The 23,328-nt window shown below is 44.5% G+C and overlaps 2 long non-coding RNA genes across 2 annotated transcripts; both read left to right on the top strand.

The window, feature by feature from the left end:
• Window positions 1–9,763: 9,763 nt before the first annotated feature.
• On the top strand, window positions 9,764–13,123 carry LOC309522133. The gene is made up of 4 exons (XR_014214892.1): window positions 9,764–10,307; window positions 11,703–11,772; window positions 12,256–12,448; window positions 12,967–13,123. It is a non-coding gene; the product is annotated as an uncharacterized lncRNA (long non-coding RNA).
• A 5,154-nt stretch (window positions 13,124–18,277) lies between these two features.
• LOC309522186 lies at window positions 18,278–22,650 on the top strand. The gene is made up of 3 exons (XR_014214958.1): window positions 18,278–18,319; window positions 20,592–20,676; window positions 22,178–22,650. It is a non-coding gene; the product is annotated as an uncharacterized lncRNA (long non-coding RNA).
• The last annotated feature ends 678 nt before the right edge of the window (window positions 22,651–23,328 follow it).

A 23,328-nucleotide genomic window follows, 5' to 3' on the forward strand; every position in this document is an offset into this window, starting at 1 on the left:
AACTGTGTGTCCTGTGCTCTGTGTGAGGGTTTAAGGCTGCAATGTTATACATCTTTACCTGGGGAAACTCCATGATCACTGCAGATGGTGACAGCAGCCGCAAAATTAAAAGACGCCTGCTTCTTGGGAGAAAAGCAATGACAAACCTAGACAGCATCTTAAAAAGCAGAGACATCACCTTGCCAACAAAGGTCCGTAAAGTAAAAGCTATGGTTTTCCCAGTAGTGATGTATGGAAGTGAGAGCTGGACCATAAAGAAGGCTGATCACCGAAGAATTGATGCTTTTGAATTATGGTGCTGGAGGAGACTCTTGAGAGTCCCATGGACTGCAAGAAGATCAAACCTATCCATTCTTAAGGAAATCAGTCCTGAGTGCTCACTGGAAGGACAGATCGTGAAGCTGAGGCTCAAATACTTTGGCCACCTCATGAGAAGAGAAGACTCCCTGGAAAAGACCCTGATGTTGGGAAAGATGGAGGGCACAAGGAGAAGGGGACGACAGAGGACGAGATGGTTGGACAGTGTTCTCGAAGCTACCAGCATGAGTTTGAACTAACTGCGGGAGGCAGTGGAAGACAGGAGTGCCTGGTGTGCTCTGCTCCATGGGGTCACGAAAAGTTGGACACGACTAAATGACTAAACAACAACAACAAAACCTGGGGGAAAGTCCCACTGAACTCTGTGAGGCTTACTGCTGGGTAGACATGATTGCGTTCTAAATGGGTGTTAAATGTAAAACTCAGCATCTTGGCTTTGTTTCCTCTGCAATTTTCTGCAAAGGTAAGGCTGGAAGTGTGGGAAATGGGCAGGATCACCTGATATGAAAGAAGAGAGATTCGGCAGAGAATGGAGCATGCATGTCATGATTCACACCTGATGCTCTCCTTGACTGGCAGATGCGGAATCAATCATGCAAATAGTCAAACATATCATTTGCATAATAGATACAAAACATAAAATATTACATTTGTGAGAATGGAGTTCACCATGATACAGAAGCCCATTTTTATTTTGGATAACGTAATGCAGTATTTATTTTAAAGGGATAGGCAAAATCTCTAGCACTCGCTTAACTCTCCCACTGCAATAAATAGAGCATGGATGAGGAACCTGTGGCTGTTGGACTTCAGCTCCCATCAGCCCCAGCAAGCATGGTTGATGGTCAGGGATGATGGGAGCTGTAGTTCATCAACTTCTTAGAGGACCACAGGCTCTCCACCCTTGCAACAGAGCTTCAAAGAGTTATTGTCGGTCAGAATGATCCACTAAAGTATCACAAGACAGTGATCAAAGTGCCAAGTTTGGCAGAACTCTTCATCAGATGATTTTTAAACAGTGTTATGTATATTCTTGTCAAGATATTTTTATCCTGCTGTGCGCCACTTTGTGCGAACTTTGTCCCAAAAGCTGCTTTACAAGTGTGTATAGTTTTATAAAAATTTCAATACATACATAAATAAAATGCTATCATTCTATGCATGTCTTCTTAGACATATATACCCCATAGAGGTCAATGGGACTGCAATCCTATAATGACTTACTTTGTTGTAAGCCCCACTATGTGCAATGAGACACTTTTTAGTTAGTTGTGTGTAGGACTGTCCTCTAAGAAGCTACATCCACATTTCTGTTTGCTCTGCCACTTCCCCCCGAGGAAACCTGTCATTTAGTGCTGAATCGGAACAAACTACAATTGGATTTACCACAGGTTGTCATTTGTTCCAATTTAGCATTAAAGAGTGAGTTTTCCAAGGGAAAGCAGTGGGACAAAAGCAAAACAGTTCAGACACATGCCTAGAAAGCATGAGGCAAGCAGTAAACTGCTCAGAAACATGGAAGTGTGGGTAAGTCCTTAGTTAGGCTCTACTAAGAGACATCACCTTGCTGACAAAGGTCCGTATAGTTAAAGCTATGGTTTTCCCAGTAGTGATGTATGGAAGTGAGAGCTGGACCATAAAGAAGGCTGATCGTCAAAGAATTGATGCTTTTGAATTATGGTCTGGAGGAGACTCTTGAGAGTCCCATGGACTGCAAGAAGATCAAACCTATCCATTCTTCAGGAAATCAGCCCTGAGTGCTCGCTGGAAGGACAGATCCTGAAGCTGAGGCTCCAAGACTTTGGCCACCTCATGAGAAGAGAAGACTCCCTGGAAAAGACCCTGATGTTGGGAAAGATTGAGGGCACAAGAAGAAGGGGATGACAGAGGACAAGATGGTGGGACAGTGTTCTCGAAGCTACCAGCATGAGTTTGACCAAACTGCGGGAGGCGGTGGAAGACAGGAGTGCCTGGCGTGCTCTGGTCCATGGGGTCACGAAGAGTCGGACATGACTAAACGACTAAACAACAAAAAAAGTGTTATGCAGATCCCAAGTTGCACTGGAGGCTGATAGGACAAAGAAAGGAATCATGACTGATCCCCCATTTTTGAAAATATGAAATCCAGCAGTTTTTATAAGGCAAGCTAGCATTCACCCATGGGCTGCTCTTGACCCATGAGCTTCCAGCTGTTTACTACTGCTTATAGATTACAGTGAGAAATGGGTTTATATAACCCATCCTTAAAGCTTTATATATTTTCCCATTTTACTGATCAAAACATTTGCCTGAAACCGCATGTGGTCTTGCTAATGCAGCCTACTACAGACCTGGGTCATCTTTCTTCTGTTTGGTAAGCCTTTGCCTGAGAGTGTACGAGCATAGTCAGGTCGGTATTAACTCACGCATGCCATCAACTTGTCAACATGACGTTGCTTAATCTTGAGGCTAATTGTTTCCTTCCCTGCCCTTCTCTCTAATGCTCCTCAGACATAGATGGCAAGGGGAAATATGCGAAATTTAGAATGGTCTGTGAGTCATTTACCAATCACGGGGGAAATGTTGCTAAAGTAGTGCAATCTCACATGTTATATCCGGATAGATAAGGAAGTCAGTGGTATATTAGGCTTTAGCTTGTGGAAGTTGCTGGCCACAGGGTTACACAACCCTGCCTTTGCCAAAACAATACCAGTTATTCTTAACATGACAGGAGCAATCTGGGTACATTCACGAGGTTAGTAGTCAGGAAACTGTCAACCCCTTTGAGAACTTTAAAGTGGTCTATAAATAAATCCTTCAGGTGGGTAGCTTAGTTGGTCAGAGCCTGGTGTTGAAAACACCAAGACTGCAGGTTCTTCTTCTTCTTCTTCTTCTTCTTCTTCTTCTTCTTCTTCTTCTTCTTCTTCTTCTTCTTAACAATGAGTCCATAAGTGACTGCGGAGGCCAATTCTGGATCCACATGTCCTTCCACAGTGTGACATTGGTTTCTGGGTGGGAGTTGATCACGGTGTGGATTTGCCAAGCGTGCCTTCCTCTTAGCACGTTTCTCCCTTGTGTCCTGAGTTTTAGTGTCTTCAAAGCCCATGACACCATTGGTAAAGGCTGGAGCGCTCGCAGGCAAAGTGTTTCCCAGTTGTCCATGTTTATAATACATTTTTTAAGATTTGCCTTGAGACAGTCTTTAAACCTCTTTTGTTGACCACCAGCATTACGCTTTCCATTTTTAAGTTCGGAATAGAGTAGTTGCTTTGGAAGACGATCATCAGGCATCCGCACAACATGACCAGTCCAATGAAGTTGATGTTGAAAAATAATTGCTTCAACACTGACTAGGTTGTATTGATGCTTTTGCAAGACTCTTGCTGGTTATGCACACTGTCACCAGGGTTTCCTACCTGACCCTATGTACCAGGGCTTGTCTCTATTTTCTGGGACTTGCCTCAGTTAAGTGTTATTTTTTGTCTTTATTTTGCCATTCACAGAAATGTTAGGGATGCTTCTTCAAAACATTGATAGTGCAGAGAGCTAGCAATTAAGTCATCGCAGGGGAGGACAGGTGTGCCTTCTCTCTCATGAGCCCTTGCCTGCTGGTAGGACATCTACAAATGGGCATAAGATGCTTCCCGCCTCCATCCTCCCATAACCTCCCATTAAACCATTGATTCATTAATTGTCGCCAAATATGTTCAAGATCTAGCTGTTTCATTTTTAAAAAGGTACAATCAGATCCATTATGAGAACAAACACACAACAACAACAAATAATTATACAATTCTGGTCCCTTTCTAATAGACTGTGTCTGATAAAGAAAGCACTGGAAAAAAGGTGATTGCAGAAGGAAGGAAGGAAGGAAGGAAGGAAGGAAGGAAGGAAGGAAGGAAGGAAGGAACAGAGAGAGAAGAAAGAAAGAAAGAAAGAAAGAAAGAAAGAAAGAAAGAAAGAAAGAAAGAAAGAAAGAAAGAAAGAAAGAAAGAGGAAGGAAGGTAGAGAGAGAGAGAGAGAGAGAGAGAGAGAGAGGAAAGAAAGGAAGGAAGGAAGGAAGGAAGGAAGGAAGGAAGGAAGGAAGGAAGGAAGGAAGGAAGGAAAACTTCCAATACTGTAGTGATGAGGCTGATGAGATTGACTCGGTATCCTAGGAAGGAACATAGGAAGGCGCCTTACACAGAAACAGACTCTATTCCCATCTAGATTGGTATTGTCTGCACTGACTGGCAGCAGCTCTCCATATCTGGAGATGCCAGTGACTGAACATGGGACTTTCCACCTGCCAAGCCTAGGGAGTATTCTACACTGTCTTGGATTCATCGCAACACAAACAAGCTACAAAGAGGAGCACTTTGCATTCACTGCATGCATGACATGAGATCACCCCCTGGACAGCCACCTCAGTGTAGCTGCCCAGATAGGACTAGTGCAAACAGTGGAGGATGCAGAAAGAATGTGACCCCTGATACGCTGCAGTGAGGAAAGGGAGAAGCCCAAAGGGTGGGGAGAAATCTTTCATTTCTTAAGCTGCAATTGACAAGATAGGCTTTGGGGCTTTTAGGCTGATCCTTAGGCAACACCTGCTGATCCTTTGTGGTGAAAGTCATCCTGTATGTGTTTGTTTGTTTGTTTGTTTCTGTTTCTTAGCTCACCTTCCTACAGCCAGCGGAAGGCTTAGCTGGATATAATACCAAGGGCACCGCATTCAAAGTCATATTGATTCACCACCATGTTCTAAGCAAATCAGATTGTGTGGGAGACGAGGTCTGTCATCACAGAGATTTCAGCTGGATGCATGTAAAGGTAAAAGTAAATGACCCCCTGGATGGTTAAGTCCAGTCAAAGGCGACTATGGGGTTGTGGCTTTCATCTCGCTTCAGGCTGAGAGAGCCGGTGTTTGTCCATAGAGAGCCTTCTGGGTCATGTGGCCAGCATGACTAAATCGCTTCTGGCACAACAGAACACCGTGACAAAAACCAGAGCGCCGTTTACCTTCCCGCCAGAGTGGTACCTATTTATCTACTCACACTGGTGTGCTTTTGAACTGCTAGGTTGGCAGAAGCCGGGGCAGAGCAACGGGAGCTCACCCTATCGTGCAGTTTCAAACTGCCGGCCTTCCCATCAGCAAACCCAAAGAGGCTCAGTGGTTTAGACCACAGTGCCACCTGTGTCCCTTGAATGCATGTAGTCCTTTCAAAAGGGCAAGAAATATTTACTAAATTGAAGAATATATTAAGGACTGGGTCACATCACCTTTTTTATTGTTATGCACACCTGAGTACAAAATACAGTGGTACCTCGGGTTACATATGCTTCAGGTTACATAAGCTTCAGGTTACAGACTCCGCTAACCCAGAAATATTACCTCGGGTTAAGAACTTTGCTTCAGGATGAGAACAGAAATCGGGCTCCGGCGGCACGGCAGCAGTGGGAGGCCCCATTAGCTAAAGTGGTGCTTCAGGTTAAGAACAGTTTCAGGTTAAGAACGAACCTCCAGAACGAATTAAGTACTTAACCCGAGGTACCACTGTAGAGACAAAACTTGTGAATTAAAGCATTCACACATGAGTGGCCATTTCTCCGCACAAAATACACGAGTTTTAATTGTTTTTACCTGCTTGAATTTTATCTTATTATTATGGGAGTAAACAGGCATGTGATACACAAAAGTCATGCCTGTACCCTTTTAAGGTGGAATGGAACTATATCCTAACAGGCGGATCATCTATGCTGTTAAATGAAGTGTCCCCTGACTGAGCGATCTCTCTCTGTGCTTCTTCTAACCCTTTGTAACTTGGCAGCTCATCAGTCTCTGCCTCATTATCTCCCTCACAGCTCGGCTGTAATTCTTTCTTTTTTTTAATATACATTTTTATTAATTTTTTAACATATCATTTCCAACAGTCATTTAACATAACTTCTTATCTTATACAATATTTTAGACTTCCGTCAGCAACCTCTGAAGATTTTCCGTTCTTTATCACTTGTTCTGCATTTCTTAGTTTCTCTATTACTTTTAATTATCATTAACTAATAATTCTCTCCATAGTCTTCCTTGCAATATTTCACATAATCCTCCTTACAGAACTTCTTGCAGTCCTACTAGCGTAATCTCTTTATTACAATTGCTTTTCAAATAGTTCAAGTATTTACTCCAGTCTTCTAAGAATCTCTGGTCCCGCAGGTTTCGAATCCTTCCTGTTAATTTATCTAATTCTGCATAGTCCATTAATTTCATCTGCCATTCTTCTTTTGTCAGTAGTTCTTATTGCTTCCATTTTTGTGCCAATAATATTCTTGCTGCTGTTGTTGCATATAATAACAACTTACAATCCTGTCTGTTAACATCCTCCCCAACAATGCCAGCTCGGCTGTACAGTGGTGCCTCGCAAGACGAAATTAATCCGTTCCGCGAGTCTCTTCGTCTTGCGGTTTTTTCATCTTGCGAAGCACGGCTATTAGCGGCTTAGTGGCTTAGCGGCTATTAACGGCTTAGCGACTTAGCGGCTTAAAGAAAAAGGAAACAAACTCGCAAGAACTCGCAAGATGTTTTGTCTTGCAAAGCAAGCCCATAGGGAAATTCGTCTTGCGGAACAACTCAAAAAATGGAAAACTCTTTCGTCTTGCGCGTTTTTCGTCTTGCGAGGCATTCGTCTTGCGAGGTAGCACTGTAATAAAAACTTTGCTCATGTGCTCATGACATCAATTCCATAAAACATATTTTGTTGCACTGTGCAAAATATGAGCAAGCCAGGGCTGAACTGTTACTACCCTTGCTGGTACCTTTCCCGGGAAAATCAGAGGCTCACTATGTCAGGTTCCTAATGGAAGACTGGACAAATGCTAGAACATTAGCAGTGGCAAAGCTTTTATTGGTGGTTGCAAGAACCAATGATCCCTATATTCTGAACAAAATGCTTGTTTAACCTGGAGGTAGGCTGTATGAATTGTGTATTGCTTTGTAACGATTTGTTGGGTCTTTGGACCGTAATAAAGATTGTTATTGTTGTAATTCAGACTGGCTTCCCTCCTCCCTGTCAGCTACAGGAGAAGGGCGAGGAGATCTCCACCATTCATCTTCCTCTTGATTCCAGTCCCTGACTGCAGGCTCCGGGACCCAGAGACACACATGGGCAGGGCAGGGAACACAGTGGAAGCTGGCACCTGCATGGGCGCACCTGGTTTGCACCACCTCAAAATTGTGTGCCCAGAGCCACAGTCCCCCTAACTCCCCCCCCCCGCTATGCCTCTGGAATTATGTGGCCATATTCTACCCCCAAATGAGCACCACGTTAGCATGGAACATGGCTGTCTTGGGGCCTTCTTGGTGGTGTCCAGCTTGTGCCCCTAGAAAACACCAAAGCCCCCCAAAAAAACTTTTGGTGTTGTCTGAATCTGACAGTGGCCTGGTTCACAGTTCACATTTGTTGTTGTTGTTTAGTCGTTTAGTCATGTCCGGCTCTTCGTGACCCCATGGAGCAGAGCACGCCAGGCACTCCTGTCTTCCACTGCCTCCCGCAGTTTGGTCAAACTCATGCTGGTAGCTTCAAGAACACTATCCAACCATCTCGGCCTCTGTTGTCCCCTTCTCCTTGTGCCCTCCATCTTTCCCAACATCAGGGTCTTTTCCAGGGGGTCTTCTCTTCTCATGAGGTGGCAAAAGTATTGGAGCCTCAGCTTCACGATCTGTCCTTCCAGTGAGCATTCAGGGCTGATTTCCTTCAGAATGGATAGGTCTGATCTTCTTGCAGTCCATGGGACTCTCAAGAGTCTCCTCTACCTCCATAATTCAAAAGCATCAATTCTTTGGCGATCAGCTTTCTTTATGGTCCAGCTCTCACTTCCATACATCACTACCGGGAAACCCATAGCTTTTACTATACAGACCTTTGTTGACAAGGTGATGTCCCTACTTTTTAAGATGCTGTCTAGGTTTGTCATTGCAGTTCACATTAAACCATAGTTAAACCGCATGCTACTCCTGCCACTCCTGTTGCTGCCAGAAACGAAGCCATAGTTTGGCTTAGAGTTATGTCTCTGTATGCTGTGGTGGCTAGAACCCTGATTGTGAAAAATGGGGAAAAAAGAAATAATTCCAACAAAAGAAGAATGGCAAGATAAACTATTTACTGATTGACAGATGCGACCAGAGGTCACAGCAAACAAAAATTTCAAGAAGATTGGAAGAAATATATACCAGAAAAGGCAATGCCTGCAAATTACTACTTGGACTTGTTTTAATTAACTTTTGCAAATTGATTTATGCTTAGAATATAAATAAATAAATGGAAATATAAAGAGAGTAAAAAAGAAGATAAAAGGAAGCAGATTATTATGGTTGATAACAGAACCGTGCAGAGGATGAAGGAAATCATCAAAGAAAATGGATTTGAATTTTAGTTAAAATATACTGTCCATTAGGGTATTTTTCAGGTACAGTACACTTTTATTTTTGTTATGGTTCTTTTTGTTAATATTGTTATTCCTTTTTTGTTTTTCCTTTGCTTTTGCTTTTTTCATTTTTATTTGTTATATAATATCTGTTATGTTTGTTCGTCTGCACATAAAATAAACAAAATTTAAATTTAAGAAAGAAAAAAAGAGTTATGTCTGAATCCAGGCCTGTAGTTTGTTTCTCACAAAAATACAGTCGTATCTTGGTTGCTGAACACCTTGGAACTTGTACATTTCAGCTCCTGAATGATCGAAAACCGGAAGTGAGTGTTCTGGTTTTCAGATGATTTTTGGAAGCTGAATGTCCAGCGTGGCTTCCACGTCTTCTGCTTGGCTGCAGGACATTCCTGTAGTCAACTGGAAGCTGCGTCTTGGTTTTCGAACAGTTCCGGAAGTCAAACGGACTCCTGGAACGCATTCTGTTCGAGAACCAAGCTACGACTGTACTTTGATCGGTCAGTCAAAAATAAATCTTAGTTGCTGCTTAGGGCTTGTTTAGAGACATCACCTTGCCAACAAAGGTCCATATAGTTAAAGCTATGGTTTTCCCAGTAGTGATGTATGGAAGTGAGAGCTGGACCATAAAGAAGTTCTGATCGCCGAAGAATTGATGCTTTTGAATTATGGTGCTGGAGGAGACTCTTGAGAGTCCCATGGACTGTAAGAAGATCAAACCTCTCCATTCTGAAGGAAATCAGCCCTGAGTGCTCACTGGAAGGACAGATCCTGAAGCTGAGACTCCAATACGTTGGCCACCTCATGAGAAGAGAAGACTCCCTGGAAAAGACCCTGATGTTGGGAAAGATGGAGGGCACAAGGAGAAGGGGACGACAGAGGACGAGATGGCTGGATAGTGTTCTCGAAGCTACCAGCAGGAGTTTGACCAAACTGCGGGAGGCAGTGGAAGGCAGGAGTGCCTGGCGTGCTCTGGTCCATGGGGTCACGAAGAGTCAGACACGACTAAACGACTAAACAACAACAACAACAGGGCTTGTTTGGAGAGAAAGAAAACCACAAATGCAGCTTCAGGCATAAATCTAGCCCAAGCCATGGTTTTACTCCTGGCTGCTCAGCAACAGAGCCAGAAGCAAGTGAGGGAGAAGCAAGGTACATGGAATTTTTAGCAGTGTGCACATTTAAACCATAAAGCTGATGTCCCCTTCATTCTTTTTCGCCTTCCCAGCCCCCCACGCTGCACCAAATAAGCACCAAGTTGCCATGGAAAATGGCTCAGCTGGGGAATATCTAAGATAAATATCTCTTATAGTGCTGATCTTGGGCGCTTGTGAAAAAGCCTCTCCGTTGAGGGGGGCGGGACTGAATACAATGGTCCTTGCAGTCTCCAAAATATTTCAAAACAAATGATTTTAAAGGTATTGCATGCACATTTAGAAACAGATTAAGCTGAAATGTTCTAATCCCAGAAGATGTTTGGCGGGATTTCCCACCTAATCCCAGGAAGCCTCCGAGCGTATATAACTGCTGCAGATACATCACAGGTATCAAGCCAAGAGAGAAGTCCAAGCTGCTAAGTGAAGACCAATAAAAAGGTAAGCAATAATACTTGCACTGATATGTGTTTTGTGTCTTTGTCTGTACTTTTATGGTAAACAGGAATAATAGGTAGGTTGAAAAGTAAGACGAGAGCCAGCTTGCAAAATCTAAACTGCCTTAAGCTCCTTGAGTTCAGTGGAAGTAGCATCTCCTGTTCTTTCACATCAAAATCAAATGACTTGTTGTGACTTTGCGCTCCATTTCTATAATTTCTATAATTCTGATGTCCTGTAAAATGTGTGTGCTCTCTACTCTTATCAGTTTGCATAGTTAGTGATGGTCATTAAATGCATGGTGCTTTATTATTATTTTTTGTAAACCACACTAAGAACATATGACCGATTAAAATAGCTATAACCAATAAATAAAAAAGGAACATTTACTCTTCTTTCTTTCAATAGCATCCTCCTAATGCCCAAACGAAAGCAGCTACATGAGATCTGCTTATAGTGAATAAGTTCACAGAGTCCAGCACTGTCTCCCCTGAGAGGCAGAAATTCCAAGTTCTCTGGAATCTTTCTTAATTTACCTGTGCTCTTTTTTTAAATCAGAGATGCCAGAAGGCGAGCCTGGGATTGCTTGCATGCCAAGCCTGGGCTCTACCCTTGAACTATGGCCTCCCTCTAATAAAACTGGACAAGCACAACCCAAATTAAATCTTGACTTTGGATCCTGTCCACGTTTTCATACTGGATTCAGTATCTCAGGTTATGGTATGGGTCTTCTGAATGGCACAGGGTACCCACCCAGGCTTGTTGACTGTAATAAGGTTGGAAAATCTCCAGGTGAATTATTTGAAGAGCAACTGTAATCAACAAATTACGCTAGTAGGACTACAAGAAGTTTTGTAAGGAGAAATATACGGAGTGTTACAAAGTAGAAAAAGATAGAGATATTGGTTATGAGTTTGAAATGTAATAGGGAAAATAAGAAATGCACACCAAGAGATTAGACTGGGAAATTTTCAGACAGGACTGATGAAAGTCAAAAAAACTGAATAAGATGTAAAAGTATGTTTAATTATTGTTGAAAATGGTATGTTAGAAAACACACACACACACACACACACACACACACACACACATATATGGAAAATCTCCAGGTGAAACTACAGCTGGAGAAAGAGATTTATTAAATATTGCTAGGACCGCCAATTATAGGTAGTAACAACAACAACAACAACTTTGAGAGTGAGATAGATGCCACATACCCAGAATGTTCTGGTCAAATATAGCCACTTTGTTCACTTCCATTCTACATCATTTCTTAATTCTTGCCCCTGCCCATTCTCCCTCTCTCTCACAGTCCACATGTGAATACCTAAGTTCAATTTTAGTAACGCTAGCATTCAGTGTTGATTGTATGAGGCTGTTTTTGCTCATTGCTCTTAGGGATCAAACAAGCAGAATGAAGACTCTGGTTCTTCTTGCCTGCCTCCTGGCCCTCACTGCTCATTTTGAGGTAGGCATCGAGAGTTGCAGTTAAATTGCAGCAAGGGCTGGGAAGTGGGGGTTAGGCGAAGGTCAGGCAGCAGCGGCATGTGGCAGTGGTGGGTGAAGGCTGGGCGGTAGTGGTGGCAGGCTGCGGTGGCAGGGGGCAGTGGTGGCAGGGGTGGAGGCTGGGCGCCCACAACAAAAAAAATTGTGGCCCATTTTTGCAGTTCTGGGCAGGCAGCAGAAATGGTAGACTGGCTGATCACATGCTAGCTTGCATTTGGCTAGGAGAGTTGCATTTTTGGATAAACAGTACGATTGATGATGAACTTTGACTTGCCATAAAGGGCTCCTTATATCTACAAATGAAGTAATGGCATAGGAAGAGTGAAGTATTTTTATTTATTTATTTAATTCACCATGGGAATAAGCACAGAGTTAAATGCATTTATGTTTACCAATGTCTATGCCAACTCTCCATTGTTCTTCTCTGTCTCCTCTGTCCTCCCAGGCTAGCAAGAGTGGAAGTGGAAGTGACGAAAGAAGGTATTGGAGACACTTCCGTCCACAACCAGCCTACTTCCCTTCCTATGCAAGGAATCCATACTTTGCACAAGGGCCTTATGGATACCCCTCACAGAATCCATATTTCTCACAACCACAGTATTATTATGTCTTTCTCCCTGTCAACGCTACCCGTTGAGGTAAGTGTCCATTAAAATGGTAGTAAAGGATTGAGTTTTCTGCCGCTCCGCTAGGGACCAGGTGAGCTGGGCTGTTTTGAGCAGTCATTCAGTGACTGCTTGCAAGGAAAGTTCAAGCCCAGCTTCTATCTTTTTCACTGGAGAACTTGGCTTCATGACTTCATGAATGGTTTCAAGGCAAAACCCTAAACATTTTGTAAACAGTTTTTGGTGGTTGTATACCTGACCAGGCTAGCCTTCCCATGAGGAAAGGTGAGGTGACCACTTTAGGTGGCAGGATCCCCAAAGGCAACAGATCCCAATGTAGATCTTTACCCCCCACTGTTCCTGATGTAGATCTTCACTGATCTTCTACACAAAATCAAGTGGTGATTCTCTGGCTAAACCAGTATAAAAATAGCAGGCTCTGTTTGGTTTGTGTCTGTGTGTGAATGTGTTCTGAATAACTTGAAGCTGAAAAGAGCTTTTTCCACCCTTATGGATTTGATTATTACCGATTTGTTCTTTTCAATTAACAGGTCTCTCTGAGATGCGTTCTTCAAGACGGGCTCTCTAAGAAACATTTTCCTTCTGTTGCCATGAATCACCTGATATAATGCATGATACAAGATTTAAATTTTTGGAAAAAAATATGCTTTGAAATATATTCCTTTGAATAAATAAGTCCAGCATCTACTTAAGTTTCCTGTGGGTTGTTTCTTCCTTTCTCTCTATTCCCTGTCAGGGATGGCCCCAGACATTTTGGCGCCTGAGGCAAATCAGAAATTAGAACTCTCCCATAGGAGTCAATTCTTAGGCGCTGAGGGGACTTTGCACCCCCTATAAAATATTTGAGGGGGCCAGCCCTCCAAGTTGATGGGTATTGACATTCAAATGGTGTGGGTGCACTGCATCATGTGATCAATAATGTTGGGCAGTGCTTACCTCCCCCCCGCAATATTTTATTCAAGTTGGCACCCCTGAACCCTCCCAATTATAGTTTGCTAAACGTACTTTTTATATACTGTCGAGGCCCCTCACGCCCCACCACCCTGATGCTGTAACCCTTGCTTCCAATGCTGATCTTCTCTTGGGGAATACAGTGGAACCTCGGTTTTCGAGCGACGCGGAAGCCAAACAATTTGGAACCCGAATGCCGAAAGCTCGGAAGTAATTGCTTCCATTTATTAACGTGCCTCGGAAGTCGATAGAGTGATGCTTAAGATATAAATCTGCTTTCACTGATTGTTTTCTTTAAAAAAATGTTTAGGGGTACTCTCATTTTACTATTCATATTGAAATACTGCCCATCGATGAGGCCAAACTTAGAGTCACAAAATGTTTCGGTGTATGCATCCCCCTGCGTCCCCCAAGGAAAAAAAAGCACTGGAGACAACACAGGAGAAATGTTGGAAATGGGAGAGTCAAGATTGGCATCGGAAACAAGGGGAGGGAGTCAATATAAGCATCTTAAATGAGCAGGGAGCATGGAGATCAGCATCAGAATGAAGATCTTCACTCTCCTCTTCACTCCCCAATTTTACCCGGTGCCAGTGGCGTAGCGTGGGGGGGCGGGGGGGGCGGCCGCACCGGGCGCAACATCTGGGGGTTAGGGTTAGGGGGCGCAAATCCACGGGTTAGGGGGTGCAAATTACTTGCCTTGCCCCGGGTGCTGACAACCCACGCTACGCCACTGCCCGGTGCTGATGTACACTCCTTCCTTCTTAAACGTCACTCTTTGCTGCTTCTCCCTCTTCCCCAAGAGAGGGAAGTGAGGCTGTGAAACAACTCCCTTGAGTTAGGGGAGGTTGGTTGGCTCCCGGCAGCTGTGATTCCCTCCCTTAGTTCACCTTCTCCACTGTCTAGGCCAGGGGTCAGCAAACCTTTTCAGCAGGGGGCCGGTCCACTGTCCCTCAGACCTTGTGGGGGGGGCGGATTATATTTTGGAAAAAATAAATAAATAATGAATGAGTTCTTATGCCGCACAAATAACCCAGAGATGCATTTTAAATAAAAGGACACATTCTACTCATGTAAAAATCTGGGCTGGATTTAGAAGGCAATTGGGTCAGATCCGGCCCCCAGGCCTTAGTTTGCCTACCCATGGTCTAGGCGGTGCTGCAAACTGGGTTGTTGTTGTCCTATTATTTCTTCGTGTATTTCACTTATTAGTTACTCACTACAAAAGGTTCTCTAAGCTACTGTCAGGGACTGGGCAGAGGAGGAATGGTGGAGACCGCCTCCCCATCCTGACCCTCCCCGGGGGGAGGAAGAGGAAGACAGTATAGATTTACAACAGTGGTTTGTGGAGGTCACAGCACAGAGGCAGATGAGGGGGAAAGTTGGGAAATAATAGGAGAGGAGGAGCAGACAGCTGGTGGACACAGTGTCGTTAGAAAGCATTCCAGACCCTCCATCTCCCAGAATCCGGAGAGCCTTAAAAGTAGGGGAGCAAAGAGCAAAGACAGAGGGCACGTAGCAGCACCCAGAAAAGTGACGAATGAGGAAGTGGGAGAGATGGGGGGGTGGGTTTTCGCTTGTGACAACGCCATTATCCAAGAGGCTGGGTTCTATAGCCTCTCTCCGTAAAGATTAAAATTACAAAGAAACTTTTCCTTGTCTTTATACTTTCCTGGGCAACCAGCTGAGAGCCGCTGACAGCATCCTGATAGCAACATACCAGAGAGAGAGAGAGAGAGACTCAAAGGCATAACATAAAAACAAAAATAATGCATTGCAGCAAACCTAAATTTCTTAAATTTATATCCTGCTCTTCCTCCTGAATGATGCATAAACAGACCCAGAAAAACAACATCAGAAGATGAAACTTAGCTACAAACAGCAGAATATTTAGCACGATTTGTCAAATGCCTGGGAGCAGTGAGAGTTTTTCACATGGGGCCATAATGGTGTCAATGATTGTGTCTGGTGGACTTCACTGGGGAGCTGCAAGTGGGGAGCCACAGCTGAAAAGGCCTTGTCCCATGTTGCCATCCTCTTAATCTCCCTCAGAGGGGTTACCTTGAGGAGGGCCTCAGATGAAAGCCCAAGGACTTAGGTTCATACTAACTCTTCATCGAGTCTGATTCCCCCTGCTGTTTAGGGTGAAAGGACAAGGAGGTGAGCAGGTGGCAACAGCTGCTAGTGCTTCTCATTGCTCCTAGCACCCACAAATTTTCCTCTTGGCAGCAGTGGCAAAAGAAGTAGCTGCGGGGTCCCTGCTGAGGTTGTGGGCCTTGGGAGTTACCTGAAGAAGCCAACTTCTGACATCAGCCTTGGAGACAAGGAAAAACCAGCCTAAGAAGCATCAAAAGGGAAGGGTGATGGGGCAAAAAGAGGAAGGTGCTGTTGAAGGATGTCAAGGCCGGTGACTTTAATGCTGGTCATTAAAGTAAGTCCCACCAACCTTATTGTGAATTGAAGACTGGTGGTTGTGGAAAATGGAGGATATTGGTCCCAGTCTAATGACAGTCCCATGTTTAACCAGGCTAGGGGCATAACACGAAACTGGCATATATGCTATGGCAAGGAGATTGGCATTCCGTAGTGAGATTTGAAAATTTCCTGGTTGTATTCTTCAGCAGAACTCACCATGAGTTTTCTGCTCCAAATCCATGACCTGGTGGCTTCCAGTGGGGATGGTAAAACTCACTAGATGACACCCATGACCACACGGTGTGCTCTGTTATGGTCAGTGTGGGTGTGTTGGGAGGGCAATTTGTCATCATAAGCCACAGCAACATATAGGCCACCTCTCATTTCAGTCTCTGGGGCTTCCTAAACTAAAGCACAACGAAAGCAAATTAAGGGATTATCATCACACAATAGTTGACTTTAAGAACAAAACCCAGTCATTCCTTTCCTTCCAATTCATATCAGCCAAACCACAAAGCTCATCTTGATGAGGCAACAAATCCTTTTTGTTTCCAGGTCCTTCAGACTTAAATTCTTATCTCAATCCTACAAACATTATTATTCATTAACACGTTTGCATGAATCAAACATGTGGTTTTGGGCTTATTTTTTTAAAAAAGAAAGTTGTGCACTGATAACAGTGATACTGCCTTTGCCGTGACTAATGCAACTTTGGAGAAGCCAATAGGCTGGGTGATAAAGGGGGTCAGGTATAAATAGCATGGATTGCCGTGAGGCACCCGGTCCAAGGTGCCACAGCCAGTTTTTCTAGGAGTGTTGCATTAGGAAGGAATAGTCAACAGGTAGGTAAATTATCTGTTTTTCTAATTGAAGTTGCTTTATATTTTTCCTTGTCGTATAGAGTGATGCTTAAGATCTAAATCTGCTGTCACTGATTATTTTCTAAGTGGAAGCTGGGCTTAATCAGGCCCTTGATGAATTTTGAGTGAAGAATAGCCTAAAATGACTACAAGACAGGAAGAAGGGTCCATGGGCTTAAATTAGCCATAACTCAGTGATTCCTGGGGTCATGTCTTTGGGCAAATATATTACCGTATTTTTCGCTCTATAACACGCACCCGACCATAACACGCACATAGTTTTTAGAGGAGGAAAATCCGTAGGCATGCCACCCGTAGGCATTTCTTCCTTAACACACACAGACATTTCCTCTTACTTTCTAGGAGGAAAAAAGTGAGTGTTATGGTGCAAAAAATACGGTATTTCATAACACATGAACCTGTGAAATTCATTGTCTGAAATTCATTGACTGAAGCATCTGGAATTGATCCCTCTTCATGAACTATCTTTCTGCCTATCTTATATAGTAATACAGAAATTTTCTTTCTTCAAGTAACATATTGAATTTTTGATATTTTTCCATTATGAATATTATTATTATTAAAAACATCCCACTCTTTCTTCAAGGAGCTCAACAGAGCATACAAGAGTCTCCATGTCCCTCACCCAGTGCTATTTTTCTAGAAAAAGAGGTGCTGGAATTCACCATGAACTCCTCCATTGTTCTCTTATAATGTCAATGGTGCCCACCTGAGAGGTGCTGGAACTGAGTTCCAGTGAGTTCCGGTTGAAAGAAAAAAAGCCCTGTCCTCCCCATATTTTCTAAAACAACCCTGTGAGGTAGGTTGGACTGAATGAGTCCAAGGTCACCTAATCAGCTTTGTGACCGAGTAAGGATTTGTAATCTGGATTCCCCACTTCAAAGCCAATACTCTAACCACTATGCCACACTGAATTTCTGTTCCTATGGCCTATTTCTCTGTTCTGCTTCAACAGTCAGCCTTCCAAGAAATAGCACCCACCTATGAAGTGACTGGTTTGGGGAGGACTATGGAGACCAGGCGCACAGAAGCTTAGGGCTCCTATATTCTTATCAGACCAGCAACAATGGGGATAGCCACAGTGCCAATGTGGGTAGCACTGTGGTCTAAACCACTGAGCCTCTTGGGCTTGCCAATCAGAAGGTCGGTGGTTTGAATCCCTGCTGTGGTGGTGAGCTCCCGTTGCTCTGTCCCAGCTCCTGCCAGCCTAGCAGTTCAAAAGCATGCCAGTGCAAGTAGATAAATAGGTACCACTGTGACAGGAAGTTAAATGGAGTTTCCATGCGCTCTGGTTTCTGTCACAGTGTTCCTTTGTGCCAGAAGCGGTTCAGTGATGCTGGCCACATGACCTGGAAAGCTGTCTGTGGACAAATGCCGGCTCCCTCGGCCTGAAAGTGAGATGAGCGCCACAACCCCATAGTCGCCTTTGACTGGACTTAATCATCCTTTACCCTTTTCTTTTCTTTTCTTTTCTTTTCTTTTTTCCATCTTTTAGTCACCTTTTCTTCCCAAGAATACCTCACCAATTTTTTAACACTTCCAATATAGCCATACGCCAATTCAGCAAGTCACCACAGTAAAGTATTCTTCAGGTTGTTAAAAGAAAGAAACAAATCCTTCTGCCATCTCACGTAAAGTAAGTAAAAAAAATATTAGCATTCACTCACAACCCCTAAAGTTCAACACAATATTGGGGGAACATTTTTTACCCCAACCTGAAACTAATGAAATTCACATGGGCTGAATATTCGGCCCAACATGAATGCAAAGGTTTCTAGAGCTGTTTACAAAGATCAGTAATAAAACTAGGCAGTCATAAGGTGGTGTCCCTTTGAAGGAGAAATTTAAAAACATTGAGGAAGTGGGAGAGGAAGTGCAAGCACTGTGTTGGTTGGAGGAGGCAAGGAAGTGTGAACACAGAAGGGATGGTGTCTGGAAAGAAGTGGAAGAAGTGAGAGATGGAGGAGAAGGGTGGAAGAAAAGAAAGCAGCGAAGGCAAGTAAGGAGGGGGGGGAGAGAAAGGTAGCAAAAAGCTAAAAAGAAGAAATGAATTGGTGGGGAATTAAGGGAACAAGGAAGTGAATGGAGCTAAGGCAGAGGTCGGCAACCCGCGGCTCCGGAGCCGCATGCGGCTCTTTTACACCTTTGCCGCGGCTCCGCAGATCCTCGGGGACCCTGAGCAGAAAAGCAGAAGCGCCAGAAAGAGGAGGGGGATGGAGCTGGGCAGCCGAGCCGGGCAAAGCAAGGCAGCGGCGGCAGCGGAGCTCGAGAGGCGGCGGCTGTTGGGATGGAGGAGGAGGCGGGGGCGGCGGCCAGAGAAGGGCTGCTGCTGCTGCTGCTGCTGCTGCTGCCGCCGCCGCCGCCAGAGGGAAGTTCTGCCAGGCGGCTTCACGGCTCATAGCTTCCCCAGGCCACGCTCTCCTCAGCCCCGCGCGCGAGGCACCTGAGGCGAGGGGGAGAGAGAGCGCGCGCTCGAGATGGCGGGGCGGTATGTGTGTGTGTGTGTGTGTGTGTGTGTGTGTGTGTGTGAGAGAGAGAGAGAGAGAGAGAGAGAGAGAGAGAGAGAGGTGGCGGTGGTGCTTCGGGATCCTTTTCCGTGCCTTGCTTCTGAGTGGCTGCCGAGTTGAGGGAGAGCACCTGAGGTGAACCACAAAATGGGCCCGCCCTCCCTGTCAGGGAGGAAGGGGTGAATAACGTCAGTGATGAGGAGGGGGTCCAGAGGTAGCCAGCAGGAGAGGCGGGGGAGTGCGAGAGCAATTGCAGAGGGAGGGGGACTGTTAGGCACCAAAATCCTGCATGCGGGATTTCCCCCGTTCTCTTGTGCCTATGCAATTCCTGCCCTTCTCCCTTCCCCCTCAAGATTTGCTGCAGAGACAAGCAAATGAAGAAGGGAAGAGTATTAGCTGGCATGTCCCCGGATCCCATGGAAAGCACTACAGATTCCTTTGCTTATTTTAAGTTGGCTTCAAACCTGTAATTGTGTAGGTGTATGTATGTATACATATACACATATAAATATTCATATCTCTTCCCTCTCACCCTCCTTTCACCCAGTTTCTCTGGCACTGGTTTATAAATGCTGCTATGTAGAAATGATGAGAAAGTTGCACCAGCAGAAGGAATGGATATGTGCTGTTAGTAAAAAGAGAGGGAGTTGAACTGCAGGGAGGGACAGACACTTTTCTATGTATTAATTTGTATAATGCCCTCTATGCACATGGTGCTTTGCAAAAAATGGATATGAGAGGTACCATACCCCTCTTTGCTATCTGAAATAGACTCAGGGAAAAGAGAGAGAATGGGGGAAGGGGAAGAATGTGTGGTTATTTACATTTGGCTTGTTTTGCGGCTCCCAGTTTTTTTTTCCCCTTCGGAAACGGGTCCAAGTGGCTCTTTTTGTCTTAAAGGTTGCAGACCCCTGAGCTAAGGGAAGCTGAGGAAGCAAAAAGGAAAGGATGGGATGAAGGATGAAAACAAAGGTAAATAAATAGATGGAAAGGCAATGGGAGGGTGTTGTGCTCCCCTGTGATCTGGCCTACCACTGATATATGGCCTGCACAGGTAACAATAATATTATTGTTACTATTAATATATTAATTATTTATATAATATAATATACTATTTATATCATAATATATAATATATTAATTAATTAATAATAAACATTATTATCCTCATGAATAATATCCTTAATGAAGACAAGTAAAGCAATTGATGTGTACATAAGGAAAACTGCCCCCCCCCACTTTGTCGGTGTCCCTCACCCTCTGAACTTTGAGACTGGCTATGAGAGTAAGGCTCCAGCTAATTTGTATATTATCCTGGTATGTGGCTGAGACAATTTTTTTCTACCCTGGCGTGCAACTGGCACTTGCTTCATGTCACTCAGCTGGTTTCTCTCCCAACAGAAATCATCTGTACCAGATGAGACCCGCCATCCTGTTGCTGCTCTTTTTATTTGTCACCATGGGTTCCTCTCGCTCGGTGCGCAGAGTGAGTATAATTACTTTGTGACAGCCGGCATCTAACAGCTTGATCTGTCTGTCCAATCGACTGAAGTCACAGCCTAAACTTTGTGCTCTGCTGTGTTGTGCTGGTTGTCTGTGAACCTTGCCAAGGCATATTCAGCAATAAATAAATAAAATGGTCCCCCTAGTGCCTCTTAATGTAAGCACAAAAGGCATTTGATAGAGCAGAAGGAATTTTTAAAACTGCTGATCAGGGCTGGCCCAAGACATTTTGCCGCCTGAGGCAAAAGAGAAAACGGCATATCCTCCCTCCCTGCCACCTTCTTTTTACTACCTCACCGCCCTCCTCCTCCTCTGCTGCCTGAAGCAACTGGAGGTGGCCCAAGGAAGCCCCATCACACTGAAGACAGCGGAGGAGAAAAAGGGAGGCCAGAGAGAAGAAGGTTCCCGGGTGATGCCAGAGGGTGGCAAGTGCAGAAGGTGGCAAGCATCCTCCTCCATGGGAGCTTGGATCTGCTGCCCCTCCAATCTGCTGCCTCACTGAGGTTAATGGATGGGCCGGTCCTCCTGTTGATGCGGGGCAGCCGCACCATTCAAGAGAGCGGTACATGTGACACTAAAGCATCAGAGATGATGAAAATGGGATGTGGGACCCCCAGATCCAGTTTGCAGAGGCAATTGCACCACCCCTCCCCACTGCCAAACAGGGGCAAAAGCAGCAGGGGAGGGGCCCCTCCCCTTAGCCCTGGGCCAAAGCATGAGCCAGGACTCACCTCTGGTTTGGGCATAGGTTCAACAGTGCGACGGAAAGCAGGAGACAGAGACCAGCAGCGCAAGGAGACCCCATTCTTCAGGAGCCGATCTGCTCCTACCCTCGGCTCAGATCCCCACTCCTCCCAGTGCTGTGGGGCGCACGTCCACCCACCAGCCACATGCAAAAACACATGTCTTTTGGTCCTGCTGTCTCATGAGAGAGTGCGGAGCAAAAAAGCCGGGACCTTCTAGGATCCATTCAGAAGCCAGGATGGTTTCTGTAATTCTGGGGTGTCCTGGTCAAATCAGGATGGTAGGGGGATATGTCCATTCAGAGCTGAGGAAGGTCTCATTTGGTGGTGGCTCAGTGGGGCTGAACAGCCCTTATGATTCTGAAAGGGAATGTTCAGAATCTGGTCTCCAGTCACATCCAAACCATCCATTCAAAACACTCTTAATACCATTTCAACAAACCACGGCTTCCCGCAGAGAATCTCAGGAACTGCAGTTTCTAAAGAGTGCAGAGAGCTGTCCGGAGACTCCCTTACAGGGTTAAGCTTCCCAGCATCCGTAACAGACTATAGTTCCTGGGATTCTTTGTGGGGAAGCGTTAACTGTTGAAGTGATATGAGCACTTAAAATGTGTGTTGTAGGTGTGACCTTCTTCTCTGATCTCTCTCCAAGACCCTAGCAGATCAAAACAGATGTTTCCACTTGTCTTCATTGTGCAATGAAATTACCAGCGTACATGAGAACATGATTTGTTTTCACAGCCTAGAAATGGAGATTGGACCAAGTATAGGCCAACGCTTGGACTTCACTACTGGTGGTTCTCAGGAATTCCCAGGCTGCCACCTCATTTTGTGGCGGTTTATGTGCCTTTCAAGAAGCCCTCCGTGACCTCTGGTAATGCAAAGCCTGTGACACCTGGAAGAGTTCCGGATATAAACAGAACTAACGCAACACCGGGTTCAGAAACAGGAACCAGTGGTAGAGGAGACAGGAACATGGGAAGAGGGGATCGCGACCCACTGGTCACACCTAGTCAATACTGAATTGCTGAAGGAGTCCATGGTTAGATTTCCTGCATTTCAAAAAGGCAAATGCAGCCGAGTGTGTGTCATGCAGATTAGGTGTTGAGAAGGGGGCTTTAATTTCCCCACCCCAGTGCCATTTTATCCTGATCTAAATTGCGCTCTGGAGCTGCTCTGTGCTTTGGGAGGCAAAACATACAAACGCTATACGGGCTCCAGTATGCTTTACGCCTTAGCACAAATAGCAGTTGGGTGGGGTGGGAGGCGGGATTTAGGTCAGGTAAATGGCATGAGACGAAAGGGTTAACAGTGGTTCTGAATCCCCCCCCCCAGCTCTATTTTCTTTTTAAAGAAACTGTTAGAGAACCAATCATGAATCTTCTGCGCTCTCATTTTGTTGAGCCCTCAGATGCTGCACAGAATTGAAATGAAACACCATGTAATCAAAAGGAATTACAGAGATCTCAAACTGAGTTAGCATTCATATTGGGGTATAGTTGTTTTTTTAGTTCTTTTAGGGTTTTTTGGGTTTTTTTGCTGAATGGAAAAGTAAGAAGGATAAATATTAACCTTAGCTGTGTTTTCTTTTATTTCTGTTTTCTTCCTGTTCCCCTCAGAGACTCAATAATCCCTTAGTTTCTTTCAAATTTGTTTTCTTTCTGTATTTTTGTAAATCATCTTTATTATCTTTTATTGGTTGAAAGCTAGTTATGACTTTTGTAACCATTTAATATATATACGTACTTTTACATTAAATTGGAAATCCATGTTAAATATCATGCCAATGATATTTTATTTTTTTAAAAATAGTGCTTGGCTGACACGGTGTTTAAATAGTGCTTAAGTTCAAAACACTTTGACCACAGTGTCTGATTTGTAAAGTGCTGGCT

The sequence above is a fragment of the Podarcis vaucheri genome (assembly GCF_965113315.1).
Source record: "Podarcis vaucheri genome assembly, chromosome: 17".
Lineage (NCBI taxonomy): Eukaryota > Metazoa > Chordata > Lepidosauria > Squamata > Lacertidae > Podarcis > Podarcis vaucheri.